Source organism: Nycticebus coucang, chromosome 2 (genome assembly GCF_027406575.1).
Source record: "Nycticebus coucang isolate mNycCou1 chromosome 2, mNycCou1.pri, whole genome shotgun sequence".
NCBI classification, from domain to species: Eukaryota; Metazoa; Chordata; class Mammalia; order Primates; family Lorisidae; genus Nycticebus; species Nycticebus coucang.
In genome coordinates, this window is record NC_069781.1 from 45,785,173 (window position 1) to 45,803,273 (window position 18,101).

At 43.8% G+C, this 18,101-nt stretch overlaps 1 protein-coding gene and 1 non-coding gene across 3 annotated transcripts in view; both read left to right on the plus strand.

Moving 5' to 3' along the window:
* The window catches only part of B4GALT1 (beta-1,4-galactosyltransferase 1), a 51,837-nt gene that overhangs the window by 12,547 nt on the left and 21,189 nt on the right, over positions 1–18,101 (plus strand). The window lies entirely within an intron of this gene.
* LOC128580040 (U6 spliceosomal RNA) lies at positions 887–993 on the plus strand. The gene has a single exon (XR_008378401.1). It is a non-coding gene; the product is annotated as a U6 spliceosomal RNA (small nuclear RNA).

The window sequence follows — 18,101 nt, forward strand, 5'->3', positions numbered from 1 at the left end:
TTTTTGTCAGTATTCCGGGGAAAGGCTATCATAGACCACAAACACCTGAGTGATTAGGAAGAGGAGCTGGAAAGAGCATTGAATGTTTGGTGGAATCTCAGGAGGCGACAGGGTATGTGGTTTAAAAAAAAGGGTGGAGGGTGGGCTGAGTGTAGATGGGGTCAGTCTGGTTGTGTGCCTGATGAAAACTCAGGCACAGGTCTGTAGATGACCGGCTTTACTCTATGTAGAGGCTTGGAATCCAGGATGCTAAACCCTAAAGTCCAGCTCTGTTGCCAACCTACTGAGTAATCTGAGAGAAGTTGCATCTTCCTTCTGGGCCTCAGTTTACTCATCTGTGAAATGAGATGAAGGATCAGCTTGGACACTGTCTGGTCTCTTCCTGCCCAGGAGTTCTGATGTGCTCAATACGGCTAAATGGCTTTGTTGTAGGATAGTTAAGTGCTGCCTCCACTGGAGTGAGCCATGTGGAGCTGGAGTGGCTGTCACTGGGCCTTGGGAGCCAAGATTGAGTCATACTGGAGAAATCTACACTCACTGAAACTTTAGACACTCTCAGCAAGTCCAGTCTCTAAAAAGGAAATAAGAAGTCAGGGGATGAGTTAAGTAGATAGGTCAGTCAGTGTGAACCCCATCAGTGGGAGCCACTGAAAATGCAGGGTTCTAGGCTCCAACAGTAACCACATTTAGCACCCCTACAACAAATAATGCTTATTTAGCTAGGGAAAAAATTACTGTGCATTATTTTCATGAAGTTTCACAGTAGAGCTTTGTCTCATCTAATTGCTCTTATTAGAACCACCAGTGCAATGATAGATGCTGTAAGAGAAGACATCCTTGTCTTCCTCCTTAGGGGGAAAACATCACCTCTTGAGAATGATGTTGTGTGCTTGCTTCAGCAGCACATACACTAAAATTGGGATGAGACCGAGAAGATTAGCATGGCCCCTGTGTAAGGGTGACACACATATCTGTGAAGTGTTCCATATTTTTTACTATTTATTTATTTTTATTTTTTTTAGAGACAGAGCCTCACTTTGTTGCCCTTGGTAGAGTGCTATGGCATCACAGCTCACAGCAACCTCCAATTCCTGGGCTTAGGCAATTCTCTTGCCTCAGTCTCCCGAGTAGCTGGGACTACAGGCACCCGCCACAACACTTGGCTATTTTTTTTTTTTTTTTTTTTGTTATTGCAGTTTGGCTGGGGCGGGGTTTGAACCCGCCACCCTGGGTAAATGGGGCCCGCGCCCAGTTCACTGAGCTATAGGTGCCGCCCATTTTTTATTATTTATATTAACATGTATCATTTAGTTCAATTATTGTATTTAAACATCACATTAATCTTACCATTTTTGTTTTGTTTTTCAGTGTAAGATAGGATTTATTAGACAGAAAGGAATACAGAAGGAGTAAAAAGCACCAGAGCTTTTGGCAAAGGGAAAGACCCAAGTCAGAAGTTTTAGGGTCCTTTGTCTAGGGGTGTATATAGTATTAGGTCTTTGCAGTTTTTGCCTCAGGGAAGGAATTAGGGTGCATGCTCCCTACTCAAGGTGGAACCACCCGAAGACTTCCAGGCTGCTTTGTTCATGACCTTGTTAGAGCCCAGAGGGTGTGGCCTGGAAAGGGCAACCTGTTTGTGCCTAGAGATGGAGGTCTGATTTCTGAGCTCAATCTTATTGTTTTTGGTTTTTTTTTTTGTATACAGAGTATCTTTCATCCTCTAGTTCAGTGGTTCTCAACCTTCCTAATGCCACAATGTATTTTCATTGTTACAAAAGGGGCTCCATGCACAGGTTGAGAACCGCTTCTCTAGTTCTTTAATATAATCCAACATTCTTTATTTTATGCTTCTTTATATAATTACATTCTTTTTTTATTTATCTCCTTAGTTTTCTTTTTGTCTAGTGTCTACTGTTTGATACTGCTCGTAAATATTTTAGGATATTAAACAAATTGCCCAATTAAAAAAAAATGATATTGAGAAGGACTTTACCTAACAAATGCAATCAGTGTAACCTGGCTTATTGTACCCTCAATGAATCCCCAACAATAAAAAAAAAAAATGATACTGGCTTATGCCTGTAATCTTAGCACTCTGAGAGGCTGAGGTAGGAGGATTGGTCAAGGTTAGGAGTTTTCTTTTTTGTTTTGTTTTTTTTTTTTTTTTTTTATATTTTTTTGAGACAGAGTCTCATTTTGTCACCCTCAGTAGACTGCTCTGGTGTCAGAGCTCACAGCAAACTCAAACTCTTGGGCTCAAGTGATTCTCTTGCCTCAGCCTCCTGAGTAGTTGGGACTACAGGCCATGACACCCAGCTATTTTTAGAGATGGGGTCTTGCTCTTGCTGGCTCTTGCTCAGGCTGGTCTGGAACTCGTGAGCTCAGGCACTTCACCCTCCTCGGCCTCCCAGAGTGCTAGGATTACAGGCGTCAGCCACCTTTCTTGGCCCTAGCCAAAAGTTTGACATTTTTACTGATCTTTTCAAAGAACCAACTTTTGGTTTATTGATTTTTCTGTATTTTTGTTTGTTTGTTTGTTTTTGATTTCCTTAATTTCTGCTCTAATCTTTATTATTTCCTTCATTCTGTTTGCCTTAGTTTTATCTTGCTCTTTTTCTGGTATCTTAATGTAGAAGATTAAGCTATTGATTACGCTATTTAAAGATTATGCACTTTTAATATTTGGATAGATGCTGATCCAAACTGCCCTCCAATTTATGCTCATTAACAGTTTATGAGAGTACTTATTTCTCACACTTATATAACACTTGTTACTAATCTTTATACATTTGTTATACATTTGTCAAATGTGGTTTCTCTGATTACTACATTAAGCAAATTTACATGTGTTTGTTGGCCATTTATATTTCTTTTTTCTTTCCTTTCCCTCCCTTCCTTCCTTTTTCTTTTCTTTTATCTTTTCTTTTTTCTTCTCTTTTCTTCTTTTTTTGTGTTCTCCCTCCATCTCCCTTCCTTGCTTTCCTTCCTTCCTTCCTTTTCACTTTGTTTCTTCTTTTTCTCTGTCTCACTGTGTTGCCTAAACTGGAATGCAGTGACTGAATACAGGTGCAATCACAGTGCATTGCAGCCTTCAGATCCTGGGCTCAAGTAATCTTTCAGAGTAGTTAGACTACAGGTGCCCACCACTGCTCCTTCCTTCCTTTTTTTCTTTTCTTTTTCTTTCTTTTTTGTGTAGAAATGGGGCTCACTATGTTGCCCAGGCTGGTCTCAAATTCCTGGTCTCAAGTGATCCTATAGCCTTTGCTTCCTTAAGTGCTGTGTTTATAGGTATAAGCCACTATTCCTGGCTGGCTATTTCTATTTCTTATGTGAATTATTTGTTCATATTTTTTACTCATTTTTCTATTTGTTTTTTATATGTTTGTAGAAACGTTTTATACTATGGATACCACTCCTTTATGAAATACCACTTATAATTATGGCTTCTCCATCAGACACCTGTCTTTTAACTTTATCTTAGGCCATACAGAAGTTTCAAATTTTTATACATTTAAATCTGTCTTTCCTTTAATGAATTCAGGTTGTTTTCACACTTAGGCAGATCTTTATATGCTAAGATGATGACATTTTTCTCCTGTATTTTCTAATTTGATTCTTACACACACACACAGAGGCATGCACGCACACACACATACATTTTTTTTTTTTAGAGATAGAGTTTTACTCTGTCACACAGGCTAGGGTGCAGTGGCATGATCATAGCTTCCTGTAACCTTGAATTTCTGGGTTCAAGTGATTCTTCTGCCTTTCCCTCCCAAGTAGCTGTGACTATAGGCATGCACCACCATACCCAGTTAATTTTATTTTTTTGTAGAGGCAGGATCTTGGCCAGGCTTATCTCATACTCCTGGCCTAAGGTGATCCTCCCATCTCAGCCTCCCAAAATGCTGAGATTATGGATATGAGCTACCACAGCTGGCCTGGTTCTTTAAGACATTTAGTACTTATGGCTGGGCACAGTAGCTCATGCCTGTAATCCTAGCACTTTGGGAGGCCAAGGCAGGTGGATTGCTTGAGCTCATGGGTTCAAGACCAGCCTGAGCCAGAGCGAGACCATGTCTCTAAAAATAACTGAGCATTGTGGTGGGCATCTGTAGTCCCAGCTACTTGGGAGACTGAGGCAAGAGAATCTCTTGAGCCCAAGAGTTTGAGGTTGCTGTGAGCTATGATGCCATGGCACTCTACTGAGGGTGACAAAGTGAGACTGTCTCAAAAAAAAAAAGGAAAAAAAAAGGACATTTAGTACTTATCCCTGAGAGTAAAAAATGAACAGAATTGCTGTTCAACCCACATGTGTTTCAGAAAGTCTTAGATCATACCCTAAGGGCCCTTTGAAGTCTCAAATTCTTCCTCTAAATCTATCACTAATGCTAGTAGATGAGAGTAGAAATGTCAAAGTTTAACCACGTGTGCTGACAGAGCTATAATAAGGGGAGAAAGCAAGGAAACATTTATTGAATATCTATTAGCATTAAGCACTGCAATAAGTATGTATATGTATTATCTCACTTACATCTGAGAGGAAGACATAATCATCGCTAGTCCTTAAAGAAGGAAATTGGAACTGGCTGCATTTAGAGTGGTCCTGATACCAGAGGGGCATTGTCAGCTCATGGCTGACTGATTGACAGATGGCCCACGGGGGCAGTTGACTCTTTATAGTCTAAGGCGTGGTTCTGGATGGAGAGAGAAGGATATACTTATAATTAGCATTACATCTGCAGGAAGTCCGGCAGGGCTCCAAAACTGATTATAGAGGCAAGCTGACTCAGTAATAAACTTCCCAGGTAACTGAATCACCTGTTGGAATGCTAAATTGCTGCTTTACTGGGAAGATTAGAACTGTTGTCTAGTACCTTAGACTTCTCTGGTTGCAGGCTGCACTATGAAGGAAGCCACAGGATGATCAGGCAGCTGATAAGTCAGAAGTCAGAGCAGGGAAGTGAGTTAACTCTAATCTCAAATGATATCAGCTGTCATGGCTGATGAATCCATCACCACAATATTCCAGACCTGCTTTAGGGTCTTGGTCTGGTCTAGGGCTCAGGGCTCCCTCCTCCCCCATACAGCCCTGGAAGGACACATCCAGCTCCATCCTCCATCTCTCCCTTATTTATGTTCTTCCCTTCTTCCTTCTCATCAGCCATCAAACTTCATTTCATGGCTCATTATGATTGATCATGGGTGTACTCATGGAGTCTCTTGCCTTATTTTATTTTATCCTCATTCACACTTCCATTTCCCAACCATACTACAGGCAGCCATTCTAAAGTATTAATAGCATGTATCTGTTTTTGCTTTTGCCTACGCGGAAGACACTGCTTTATATACATGTATTCTTAATTTAAAAAAAAAATTATTTTATTTTATTTATTTATTTTATTTTTATTCTTTTTTGAGACAAGAGTCTCACTTTCTTGCCCCTGGTAGAGTGTCGTGGCTTATAGCTCACAGCAACCTCCAACTCTTGATCTCAAGCGATCCTCTTGCCTCAGTCTCCCAAGTAGCTAGGAATATAGGCACCTGACACAATGCCCAGTTATTTGTAGAGACAGGGTCTCACTATCGCTCAGGCTGGTCTTGAACTTGTGAACTCAAGTGGTCCACTTGTCTCGGCCTCCCAGAGTGCTGGGATTACAGGCATGAGCCACTGCACCCAGCCTTAAAAATATTTTTTAGATTAACAGACAATAAAATTGGCTTTCTTTGTATATAGTTCTATGAATTTTAACCAGTGTGTATGTTTGTGTGTGTAACCACCACCACAATCAGGATACAGAACTGTCTGTCATTCCCCAAATCCCCCTTATAGTCACATTATCTTCCCACCCTTAACCCCAGGCAACCACTGATCTGTCTCCATTACTATTGTTTTGTCTTTTGGGGGATCACATAAATGAAGTATATGTACTTGACAGTATATGTACTTTTTGTAAACATACGTATGGGAAAATGGTAATTTATGGCTCATTTTTGATTGTAATTTTTCATCTGGTTCTGTTTTTTTTTTTTCAATTTTAAAAAGTTTGACATAACTTCATCCTTGTAGAAAAGTTAGATTAATAAAAGAATTTCTGGATAACCTCTAGAGTCCCTAAATGTTAACATAGTACTTTGTTTTTGTTTTGTTTTTTTGAGACAGAGTCTTACTTTTTCACCCTCAGTAGAGTGCTGTGGCATCATAGCTCACAGCAATCTCAAACTCTTGGGCTCAAGTAATCTTGCCTCAGCCTCTTGAGTAGCTGGGGCTACAGGTGTGTACCACAACCTCGGCTATTTTTGGAGACAGGGTCTCACTCTTGCTCAGACTGGTGTCCAACTCCTGAGCTCAAGCAATCTATCTGCCTCGGCCTCTAGGATTACGCGCATGTGCCATCACACCTGGCCTAACATTTTACTATATTTGCTTTTTCTTGCACATGTGCTCACTCTCTCTCTTTCTCTTTCCTATCTATATATGCTGAACCATATCCTTTTACCCTGAATATTCAGTGTATATTTCCTTAAAACAAAATTTTTAAAAATATAAGCATAGTATAATTATAAACCAGGAACTCAGCATTGAAACATTCTATTATGTCATCTATAGGCTTTATGAAGATTTTGTCAATTACCTCAACAATGTTCTTTATAGTAAAAGAAAATTGAAAACTGTATGTTATATTCAGTTGTCATGTCTCTCAATTTGGAGTAATTCCCTGAGGTATCCTTTTTTTTTTTTTTTTTTTTGTAGAGACAGAGTCTCACTTTATGGCCTCACACAGCTCACAGCAACCTCCAACTCCTGGGCTTAAGCGATTCTCTTGCCTCAGCCTCCCGAGTAGCTGGGACTACAGGCACCCGCCACAACGCCTGGCTATTTTTTGGTTGCAGTTTGGCCGGGGCAGGGTTTGAACCCGCCACCCTCGGTATATGGGGCCAGTGCCTTACCGACTGAGCCACAGGCGCTGCCTGAGGTATCCTTTTTATTTAATGATAGTGACATTGTTGAAGAGTTTAGGCCAATTATTTTGCAGATCTCTCAAGGTAGGTATGTGATGTTTCCTCATAATTGAGTTCAGTTTATTCATTTTAAAAAATATTTTATTTACATATATATTTTTAAGATAGGGTCTTACTCTATCACCCAGGCTGGAGTGCAGTGACACAATCATAGCTCACTGCAGCCTTGAACTGCAAGCTCAAACTCCTGGGCTCAAGCAATCTTCCCTCCTTAGCCTTCCGAGTAGCTAGGACTATAGACACATGCCACCATGCACAACTGATTAATTTTAATTTTATAGATGGGGTCTTGCTGCATTGCCCTGGGTAGTCTTGAACTCCTGGCCTCAAGTGATCCTCCCACCTGAGCCTCCTGAGTCAAAGGGATTATGGGCCTGAACCATAGTGTCCAGCTATCCTATTATTCTTTGAATATGTTCTTTCTTTTAGGCACAGCAAAATGTTCCAGGGTTCTCTTGTTCTTTCCCCAACTCAGCCCTAGAGTCAGCCCCTTCTCCATTGAGCTGTAGTTCCTTTAGTGAACAATGGCATTTAGGAACCAAGAATTGGGCAGCAGGTAATCAGCTTTGTTTTTAAGGTCCATCTATGTTCCTATGAGTACATCTGGTGTGTTGATTCTAACTACCGAATAATACCTCATAGGGTGTCCTAGTTTCTCTCTCTCTCTCTTCCATAATAAAGAACTCCCAGATTGCCCCAAACACTACCTTCACAAATATCTCTGGGAGGAACATTCTTATATATGTCCTTTATGGAGACATGTGAGTATGTTTAACAGCTTCCTACTTTTTGTGAAACTAACAGGTGTACTGCAATAATTCTTTTTGTTTTAACTTGCTCTTCTCTGATTACTAATGAACTTGAGTATCTCTTCATATGATTGATGGCCTTTGGGATTCTTCTTTGGTAAATGGCCTTTGGGATTCTTCTTTGGTAAATTGCTTCATAATAATCCTTTGCCTGTTTTTTCACTGGAGTTCTTGTATTTTTCTTGATGATGTGCAGGAATTTCTTATATGTGTATATACTAGATATTAATCTCTTGCTGGTTTTGGGCATCGCAGATATTATCTGAATCTGTTGCTTATGTGTTCACTTTGTCCACACTGTATTTTGTTTGAACATAAGACTCTTTTTCTCCTTTGTTTTGTCTAATCTCTCACCGGCACTCTTCTTTTCTTTCTTTTTTTTTTATTTCTTTGACATAGTTTTTATTTTTTTAATTATTTTTTATTAAATCATAACTTTGTATATTGATGCATTTATGGGGTTCAGGGTACAGCTTCCCAGCATTCTTCTTTTCCTGTAACTATGTTCGTATCTTCTGTTCCTCCACGTTTTAGGTATGCTGATAAAGCAAAGTTCAGCTGTTTCTCCTTGGTACAGTCTTATCTTTGTGAACTTTAGCATCTATTGAATTCTCTCTGATAAGAACGATTTGTTAGCCTCTTAGAGTGTGAGCCCTGCATGTTAGTATTATTAACATGTTTATTCAGCAAATATACGGTGTGAGCTTTCTGGGTATTAGCTGTTATTACAGTTACTGGGTAACTGTGCTGTTATTACTGAAAAGTTAAGTACTTGTTCCCACAGCCCAACAAAGAATGAGGCAAGTGGTATGAGAAAAAGGAAAGAGAAGTTTATTAATTTACTGGCAAATGAGGAAGAGGGCAGACTCTCTGCTTAAAGTACCAATGGGCTTACTCTAAGCAGAAATACAGAGCTTTTAAAGGGAGCACTTAGGGGCGGCGCCTGTGGCTCAAAGGAGTAAGGCACCGGCTCCATATGCCAGAGGTGGCAGGTTCAAACCCAGTCCCCCCAAAAAACTGCAAAAAAAAGAAAAATTAAAGGGTGCATTTAGCTTCAGTCTGTGGCTAATGACCCCATCTCCTGCCTCCAATAATCTGCTTGGACAATTCATTATCTCCTGAGATACAAAAGACAAAGAACATTCCCCTCTGATTACTGGCCTTGGGCAGAGCTACAGGTTTTAGTTCCCAAAAAAAGGGTGAAGGGGTTTTTAAGAGACAGTTTGCAAAACGTTTGCAAAACATTTTTGCTCTTTAATGAGCCTTTTTCTCTGTTACACTGTTACCCATAAGGTTAGGAAACTTGCCTATGACTTTTCAGAGGTAGAACAGCCATTTGAACCCTGGTCTTTGACTTCTTACTATGTTGCTCCCCTTGGAATTCACATTGGTTCTTGTAGACTGTGCCAAATGTCTACATCTCTTCTAACAAGTGCCATAAGGAGGTTCAGAGCAAAGCATCCTCCCCAGTATCCTGACTGGCAGTGAGGGCTGGGACCCACGCGGGGATGGAGGTGAAAGTGACTCTGGAGTTCTTGAGTGGCAGGCCCTGGGCTACTTGCTGGTAACTGGCAACAGGCTGAGACAGGAGGACCCAGAAGAGATTTCTGGACCCAGAGGAGATTTCCCCAGCCTCGGGGTAAAGGTCTTAATATAAAGCACCAGATGCCTATTAGCCTATTAACTATTCTAATCCTTTCTGAGAAGCTCAAATTGTCCCTTAGTTCTAAGAGGAGAGAGATGTGTTGGGATCTTTCTGGGGCTGACATAGGGTTTCCAGGCAAGCTGGCTCCTGAGCCTCTTCTTGGTAGTGATAACTGTGGGCAGGCACAATTTCCACTGTTTCCGCAAATTCCAGCAAAGAAAGTGAGAAGGAAGAATCTGCCTTTGGGCCAGGACCAAAGAAAGCAGAAATTCCTCTGGGGACTTTTTCCCCAAGAGGCCAAATACTTGGGAGCCTTTTTACTGGCTTTTAGAACCTTTTTGTGACCCCCTAAGCACTATTGCTTGATCCCAGGACCTTGCACCTCTTGCAGAGGTACAGAAGTGAACTGTCATGCCCAGAGGGTTTTCTGTGCATTCTTCATGATTCTGCTGCTTGGCAGAACTGAGAGCCATTTCTATGTTGGTCATGGTTGTAGAAATGAGAGGGTTTAGATTACTGATGTCAGGGAAGATTCATTTCTGTGCCACTTCAGTCAGTTCGTGGCTGCCTGGAACCCTATTATATGTAGAGGGATTTGGAGACAGTCCCCAGTGGTCTAGTGTAGGAACAGTAGAGGCACGTGTGTCATGACTTGCTCTCCACTAGGTCGATGCATCTGTGAGCATTAGCACCGTGAAAGATTATCAAAGGGAAGATGAGGACACTTTTTGGCCAGTCCAAAAGTATTCTTGAGGAAGTCTGTCACTCTCTCTGGCCTTCAGTTTCCTTCCTGTGTCCTCGGGGCTAAAATGTGGTTCTCAAAACAGGACTGTTTAGGGTCTGCTTTAGGTCCTGACCCTTGTGGTAATGGGCTTTAGCTATGGCGTTAGTACCTTTGGTGACAACATTCTGGACTAGAATGACCACCGAAGGCTTTTCTTCTGGTGATTTTGTAACCCGTGTTAGACTTTGAGCTTTGGGGTAATTCTCTTTAAGAAATGAGTGTGCTCGGTGAAGAGCCAATTTGGTGTGGCAATGTGAGACTTTGGTGTGGATATGTAACATTTTTACTAGGAGGTTGGGTCGCCCATAAAGTCTCACTATAGGGCTAGAGCCGGGAGGAAACTTACTTTATTTTATTTTTTTTTTCTGGTTTTTGGCCAGGGCTAGGTTTGAACCCACCACCTCCGGCATATGGGACAGGCACCCTACTCCTTGAGCCACAGGCATCACCAGGAAACTTATTTTAAAATTGAGGGTACATGGCGGGGTGGTGGTGGAAATTAAGGGTGGGGGATGGGCTGTAGCATGTGAATCAGATACTATGCCCAGAAATGAAGCTCATTAGAACCCCAAAATGAAAGTGTTTATGCCCTACCTTGGTTGGGGATGCACAATTAGGACAAAAATCTTAGATTCTGAAAGTTCAACCGTAAGATGGCCCCTGACTCTGTGAGCTCAGCTTCTTAACTCACAGTTGAACAAGTGCTATGTGGGTCAACACCTGTTTGCTAATCCTGCTTTGCCAGGAACTGTCCCAGGAACAGAAAGGAACAGAACACAACCCCTGCCCTCAGGACACTTGATGGAGGAAGCTGGCAGGTGGACTGGTGCCTCTTCCCTGCAGTGCTCTTGTGCTATAAAGGGTATTGCAGGTATATTGAGTGGAGACTGGCCCCAGGAGGGGTTTGGGGAAGGCTTTGAAGGAGGATGACATTTGGTCTAAATTTTGAAAGACTGTTACCTTACCTCTTTTACAAAAGTTTTTGAAGTAGCTTATAAAAACACACACTATAAAAAGAAGTAATATAAATAAAATTAAAATCAGAAAAAGAGGAAATGTAATTTAGAAAGTTCAGACTGAGGAAGAGTTGAAATGTAGATACTTGGCTGGCCTATTGCCTGGGCATGGGGGCTTACGCCTACAATCCCACCACCATGGGCAACCTAGTGTGACCTTGTCTTCACAAAAAAATTAAAAAGTAGCCTTGCGTGGTGGTGGGCACCTAGTCCCAGCGATTGAAAAGGGTGAAGTGGGAGCATTGCTTGAACCTAGAAATTTGAGGTTATAGTGAGCTGTGATTGCACCATGCACTTCAGCCTGTGTGACAGAACAAGACTCTTGTCTCTTTAAATAAATGAATAAATAAATAAAAATAAAACGTAAATGTTTAGAGCATGGGTCCCAACATAGTTATTATGTCTGACCCTTTGTATAAGCCAGAAGAGAATACGTAGTTTCAGAGTATAAATTATTTTCTTTCTTTCTTTCTTTTTTTTTTTTGAGACAGTGTCTCACTTTGTCACCCTGGGTAGAATGCCATGGTGTCATAGCTGACAGCAACCTCAAACTCTTGGGCTCAAGTGATCCTCTGGCCTCAGTCTCCCTAGTAGCTGGGACCACAGGTACCTGCCACAGTGCCCAGCTATTTTTAGAGATGGGGTCTCACTCTGGCTCAGGCTGGTCTCAAACTCTGAGCTCAGGCTGTCCACCTGCCTTGACCTCCCAGAGTGCTAGAATTATAGGCATGAGCCACCATGTCAGCTATAAATTATTTTCTTGACCTCACTCACACTTAAATACCTTCCTGGGGTGGGAGGGAGGTGGTGGTTAATGAGTAAACCAGTGTTTCTCAAAATACAGTCCAGGGACTTGCATGAAAATTACAGTTACCTAGAGTGCTTGTTAAAATGCAGATTCCTTGACCCCTGCCCCAGGCTTATCAAATAAGAATCCAGTGAGCAGGACCCAGGAATCTGCAAATTCACTTACTTCCCTGGATAATTCTTTGTGTACTCCACAGTTTGAGAGCCATTCCAATTTTGGAAACCTCAGCAGTATTTTGAAGTGAGTGCTTGGCCTTTGAAGGTTGGGGTGGAACTTTAACAAGAGGGAGAGCAAGCCACGAGAAATGGCAGTTCTGCTGAGGATGGTATGGTGGTTCACTGTTGGCTGAGGTCACTTCTAGGTCATATTTTGGAAGACCTATAAAGTGTGGCAGTTCAAGTGCATGGCAGGGGCAGGGGCAAGACTGCTCCTGAGTACAGAGGTGGGTAGAGGAGCAACTGTCCCCTCTGAGCTAGGTTGTTCCAGCTTCCCACTTGGCCACCTGGGCTCTGCTCTGTAGGCTTTTTTTTTCTTTTTTGAGCAAATACTTTGTTTTTCTGTGTCCCCAAGTGGAAGATAGTTATTGGGAATAGGACTGAGGGGATACCCTTTACCATCCTTGGGTTATATTTTAAAATACTTATTGTTCAATGTAAAGATTATATCCAATGGTATAAAGAAAAATACCATGATCATCTGAATTAAAAAAATAGATTATTTTTGACCAGGTGCAGTGGCTCACGCCTGTAGTCCTAGCACTCTGGGAGGCCGAGGTGGGTATTGACCAGCCTGAGCAAGAGCAAGATATCATCTTTACTAAAAATAGAAAAACCAGCTGGGCATTGTGTCAGGGGCCTGCAGTCCCAGCTACACGGGAGGCTGAGGCAAGAGGATCGCTTGGGCCCAGAGTTTGAGGTTGCTGTGAGCTGCAACTTCACAGCACTCAACCCAGGGCCAACCCTATCTCAAAATAACAAACAACCCCCCCCCCAAAAAAAAAAACAGATTATTTTCTGTACTTGAAGCCTTCGCGAGTTAGAGTTTAATAGTCAGTGAGAAATGGTTAACATGGGAATTTAGAGTCCCTCCTGGTGGCTCTTCAGCTCATGCACTTCCATAAGGTTTTCTTGTAGGTTTCTCCAAACCCTGTTTGTGTCATATATCAGTGGCAGAGAAACAGGGAGGATAGCTGTGTGCCACCCACTCGGCTAAGATTTGACAGTATGCTCCCACGTGTCTGGCAGCCAAGGGAGCTGGCTGACAAGTAGACACAACTCTGTGTGATGAATCCTACCAAAGAGGATTGATGGGCCCAGTCAAAACAGCTGCTTCTTTGTAAAACTTCCCTTGACTCTCTTCTCTGGCCCTGGAGTTGATTCTTCTTCCTTTGTGCCCATTTTGCTTATTCTCATTACTGTCACGTACCCTATCGTTTGCTTTGCTGGTCTCCCTTTCTCCCTGAGGGCAAAGACTTTTTCTTAACCCAGCCCTCCCTCTGCATGCCTGGTATGTACTAACTGGGCACATATTTGTATGGATGTGGGGCTGTGACTGCTTAGGGGATGTGTATGAAGAATAAGAACCAACCTTGAGTGGTCTGGAAAGGCTTTGGCTTCCTAGGGAAGGTGATGTCTTGAGCTGAGACCAGGGAGCTGTTGGATTAGATTAGATGACATTGAAGTCTTTGGAAACTTAGAGAGCTTATCTTCCTTCCAAAATTACAAAAGGGGAGATTTGAGAGATGAGGCATGTACAGTAGATGGTGCTTCTCTGATGTAAGGGGCCATGAGGGGCACCATGATTTCAAATGACTGCAAGCAAATCTTTTCTCAAGCTGAGTAATTTGGTGATAGTGTCAAAGTCAAAAATGCAGAGATGAGTATTGAAATTTAATGTTTTATTTGGGAAGAAAATATTACAGTTCAGGACATATTTGGCAGACTCAGTGGTCTTCGGTATCTCTGAAGAACAGAGAAGGTTAGAAGTTTATTATAAGAGAGAAATGTTGTATATTGTTCTTTGAGAAAGTTCATCAATGTTCATTGGCACTAGTAAGGGTTTGGGGAGCTGGCAAGCTGCCATTGGTGAGAATGGAGGTGGGCAAAATTAGACCTAGAGTTTCAGCAAGTTATCTCAGAAGCTATAGATAACCTCAGAAGCTATACATAAAACAACAGTTTCACTAGTCAGGCTTGCAGAAAATTATTCTTGGAGCGATGTTTTGAATCCTGAAAGCTTCTGCTTCTCCCACCCCCTAGATTCTTGACTCTTATATGATCAACTTTCACACAGTGCACACCTGGCCTTTGAAAGATTGGTGCAGAAAAAATGGCCCATCCACTAGAGCCTATGGAGCAACCCTGCAGCAGGGAGATGGCTGGAAGAGGGGCTGGGCAGGGAACTGTCAGGCCTGAGACACAGCTCAGGAAGAAATGCTGACACCCCAACTTTTAGAACCACGAAGTTCTAGGCACTACTTAGTTCTGCATGTTCCCAAGTGTTTCCCAAACATTTGAATTTCTTACCAGGAAATTTTCAAGAGCCTGACCCATAGCTGCCAAGGAAGGATTTTTTAAAAATCAAATATAAAAAATCATTCCAATATCAAAATCTACCATGTTCATTTCACAAGAGAAAGGACATTATAACATTTAAATTGTAAGAAGCACTTAATCTTGGAAGAAAGGGCTTCTTATCCATTGATTACATTTAATTTGGTAGAAGAATTGCCTACGGTCTTTTCTTGTATCGTTTCACTCTGGGCTAGTAAAGCATTGTCACAGTTGAGAATCGGGCCAAGGATTGTTCCTTGACCCTCTGGCCAATCTGTTGAAAAGCAGTGACTAGACGTGTTAGCCTGTTTTGCTGAGACTAGAGGATTGAGCTAGTGGTTCAGCCAGAATGAAATCAAGGCAGGAGTCCATGCCGGGATTGGCTTAGATTAGCAGGGCCTTTGATGAAGGAGCATGTATGTGTTTGGGTTTGCCGTGCCAGGCAGGAGAGCAGTGGAATTTGCCTGAGTTGAGCTCACACATTGAAGTTATTGAGCGACTTACACGCAAGGCCATGACCTGGACTCCCAGCTGAGAGGCCCACGTGGCGGGGCTTGAGCTGGGGGAGCGGAGGACAGCTTACATTTGCTCATCTGCTTACGTAACCCTGCTTCCCAGCTCCCAGAGCCAAGAAAACACACAAGCCAGCCCAGCAGGGCCGAGGGCCTGTGGTAGCACACACCATGCGCCGCACAGCACGGGTGCCTTGGCTCAGCCTGAGGACTGTCATGAAGCCCTCAGCCCTCTGCCTGCTCCCGTAGCCCTTCCCTGTGGCCCCAGGCAGGGACTCTGAGACCTGGTAGCAGGTCTGAACAGAGCTGGTCATTGCCCTGCTGGATTCTGAGCTCTCTGGATTTTCTCAATGGGACAGAGCCAGTTGTGTAGTGGAGCAGGGCCCTGCAGCATGGCAGGAGGTGTGCAAGGCACTCGGGAGGCCTTCTGCCTGGCACCCAACCCAAGAAGGCATTCACCTCGAGGCTGAGCCTGCTATCCAAGACACTATCCAGTCTTAGAGGTGGGAGCTGCAGGATTCTCAGAGCTGTGGAGGCTTCAGAGAGAGAAGGTGGGGAAATAATTGTCAGACTGGGCGAAGAGCGCAAGACTCGGGGTCAGAGTGTTCTTGATGTGTTGGAGGCGTGGTAGGGGCTGTGAGAGGGGCACAGCAGGGAGCAGGAGGGAGAGAAGAGGCTGTTCAGTGATAAAGCTCTGCATAGGCCAGCCTTGAACCAGTGTAATTTTCACTTAGGTTCTGCCACAGCCTCAGCAGGGAGCTCCTGGAAGGCAGGAACTGTCTTGTTCATCCTCTCTCCCTCCCTCCAACCACCCTTCCTTGGGCTGCCATACAACTTGGCACACAGCAGGCGCCCAGAAAGTATTGGTTGATACAAATTGGAAGTGGTCTTGATGTATATCACAGGGAGTATTTGCATTAAATAAACATTTCAGAATAAAGATTCTGGTTTGGTACTTGATAGGCTACCATGGATTGTCAGAGTGCTGTTGGTATCACCTGTGTATGTGTGTATGTGTGTGTGTGTGTGTGAGTGTGCATGTATGAGAGAGAGGATGGGGGAGGGGCTGGGGAAAGAGGAGGGGGAATAGAAGGGACCACCCAGGAATCAACTCTCGTACTGGGGGGGCCGCAGTGTCAGTGCTGAGGGAACCCTGGAGGAGAAGCGAGTTTGGCTGTAGGTGGTGAATCGTGGTGGGGCTGCATGAGAGCTCATCTGGGGCAGGCTGAGTTTAAGGTGCCACATGGCTACTGTGTCCTATTGGCTGTAGGTTCAGGAGAGAGGTGTGGGAGAGAGACAGAGGCTTTTGAGAACTGTCACATGTTTAAACCAAAGACCTGAGTGATAGTGAGAAGGGAGCGTGTGTAGGGAGAGTGGGGAGAGACGGTACAAGGATGGACATGAGGACAGCCTGGGTATTGAGGTCGGAGGGACGAAGGTGAGTGTGATGGTTGGTGATTGTGCAGGACACTCATTTCTTTCTATCTGGTTGGGCATTCATGCTCTCTGGGGGGCAGGGAAGATGAGAATAAGGATTTGTCGGAAGATCTTGCTTTGGGTCCCTGCTCTTTTGGGTGACCGAGTGTCTCTAGACACGTCAGGGTGTCTTAAGACCTTAGAGATTATCCAGTGGTATCTCTGCAATTCAAAGTGGGGAAATCAGTACCCTGAGAGTAGATGGAACTTGTTCAAAGATCATCCACCATGTTGCTGGTGGAGCTGGGCCAGGGCCCAGGCAGCTCTTTACCTCAGGAGCACCTTTCTGAAACCCATGATGGGGCAACACGTAGACACCTTCCTGCCTGCTGGTGCCTCCTCTGAGGAGGGTAGGTAGGCCACATGTGAATTCCTGTCTCCTGGGTTGGTTTCAGAAGGTGTGAACAATTTGGTAGGGTTGACAGCCCAGATTCTTCTTGGGTTCCTGAAAATGGGATTATGTTTAGCAGCATCTTCAGAACCAAAGGTGAGGAGGTGTAGGGTGGGAGTTGCAGCTGTTGCAGGGGCCCTGTGAAGTGAAAAGAGCACAGTGACAGATCTTCCTTTCATGTTTTTCACAAGTTCAGTGTGCAGCAGAGCCTCCCAGGTTGGGAGCTGAGCAGCCCAGGCTTGGCAGACCTTGTGGGGAAGGGGATAAGTGGGAATCCCTGAGGACCCTCCTGTCCTGAAAGCCCCAGGGCTTGTGAAGGTGGGCCATCCAGCTGCCTGTTGCCCAGCGTGCCCAGTAAGACTCATCAGGGCTCCCTGTTTATTATCCATCATTCTAGGCCCTTCTCAAGATCTGCTGAATCAGTTCCCAAACTTTTTGGCACCAGGGACCAGTTGAAAGCTTGTCCTTGGTTTTGGGGTTAGGTGGGGATGGGGCAGGAAGCAGAGCTCAGGCAGTGATGCGAGCAATGGGGAGATAGGGAGCTGGGGAGAGGTTACAAATAGAGATGAAGCTACACTCCCTCACCCACCATTCACCTCCTGCTGAGTGGCTCAGTTCCTAATAGGCCACAGACCAGAACCTTTATGGCAATAGGTTCCATGGTTTCATGGAAGACAATTTTTCCATGAACTGGCGGGGTAGATAGTGGGTGGGACAGAAGGCAGAGCTGTGCTGCCTAGTTCCTAACAGGCCACAGACCAGTTTTGATCTGTGGCCCCTGGAGTTGGGGACCGTAGCTCCAGGGGAGGGAGATTCTATATTTGTACTAATTGCCTCAGGTGATTCTGATGCTAGCCTGGGGAAAACTGGTCTAGTGACTTTGTCCTGGAGCATAGTGCCTGTTCACCTAAGGGCACACTGGGAAGGGAAGCCAGGTCAGTAGGCAGTCTTGTGAGGGACTAATCTGCTTCCCTGCCCCGAGAAGGTCTGCTCCCTCAGCTCTGTAGTAATGAGGGCAAAAGGACAGAGCTCGATCCAGGCCTTGTCCCTCAATGCCAAAGTTTGCCGTTTAGAGGACAGAGGGA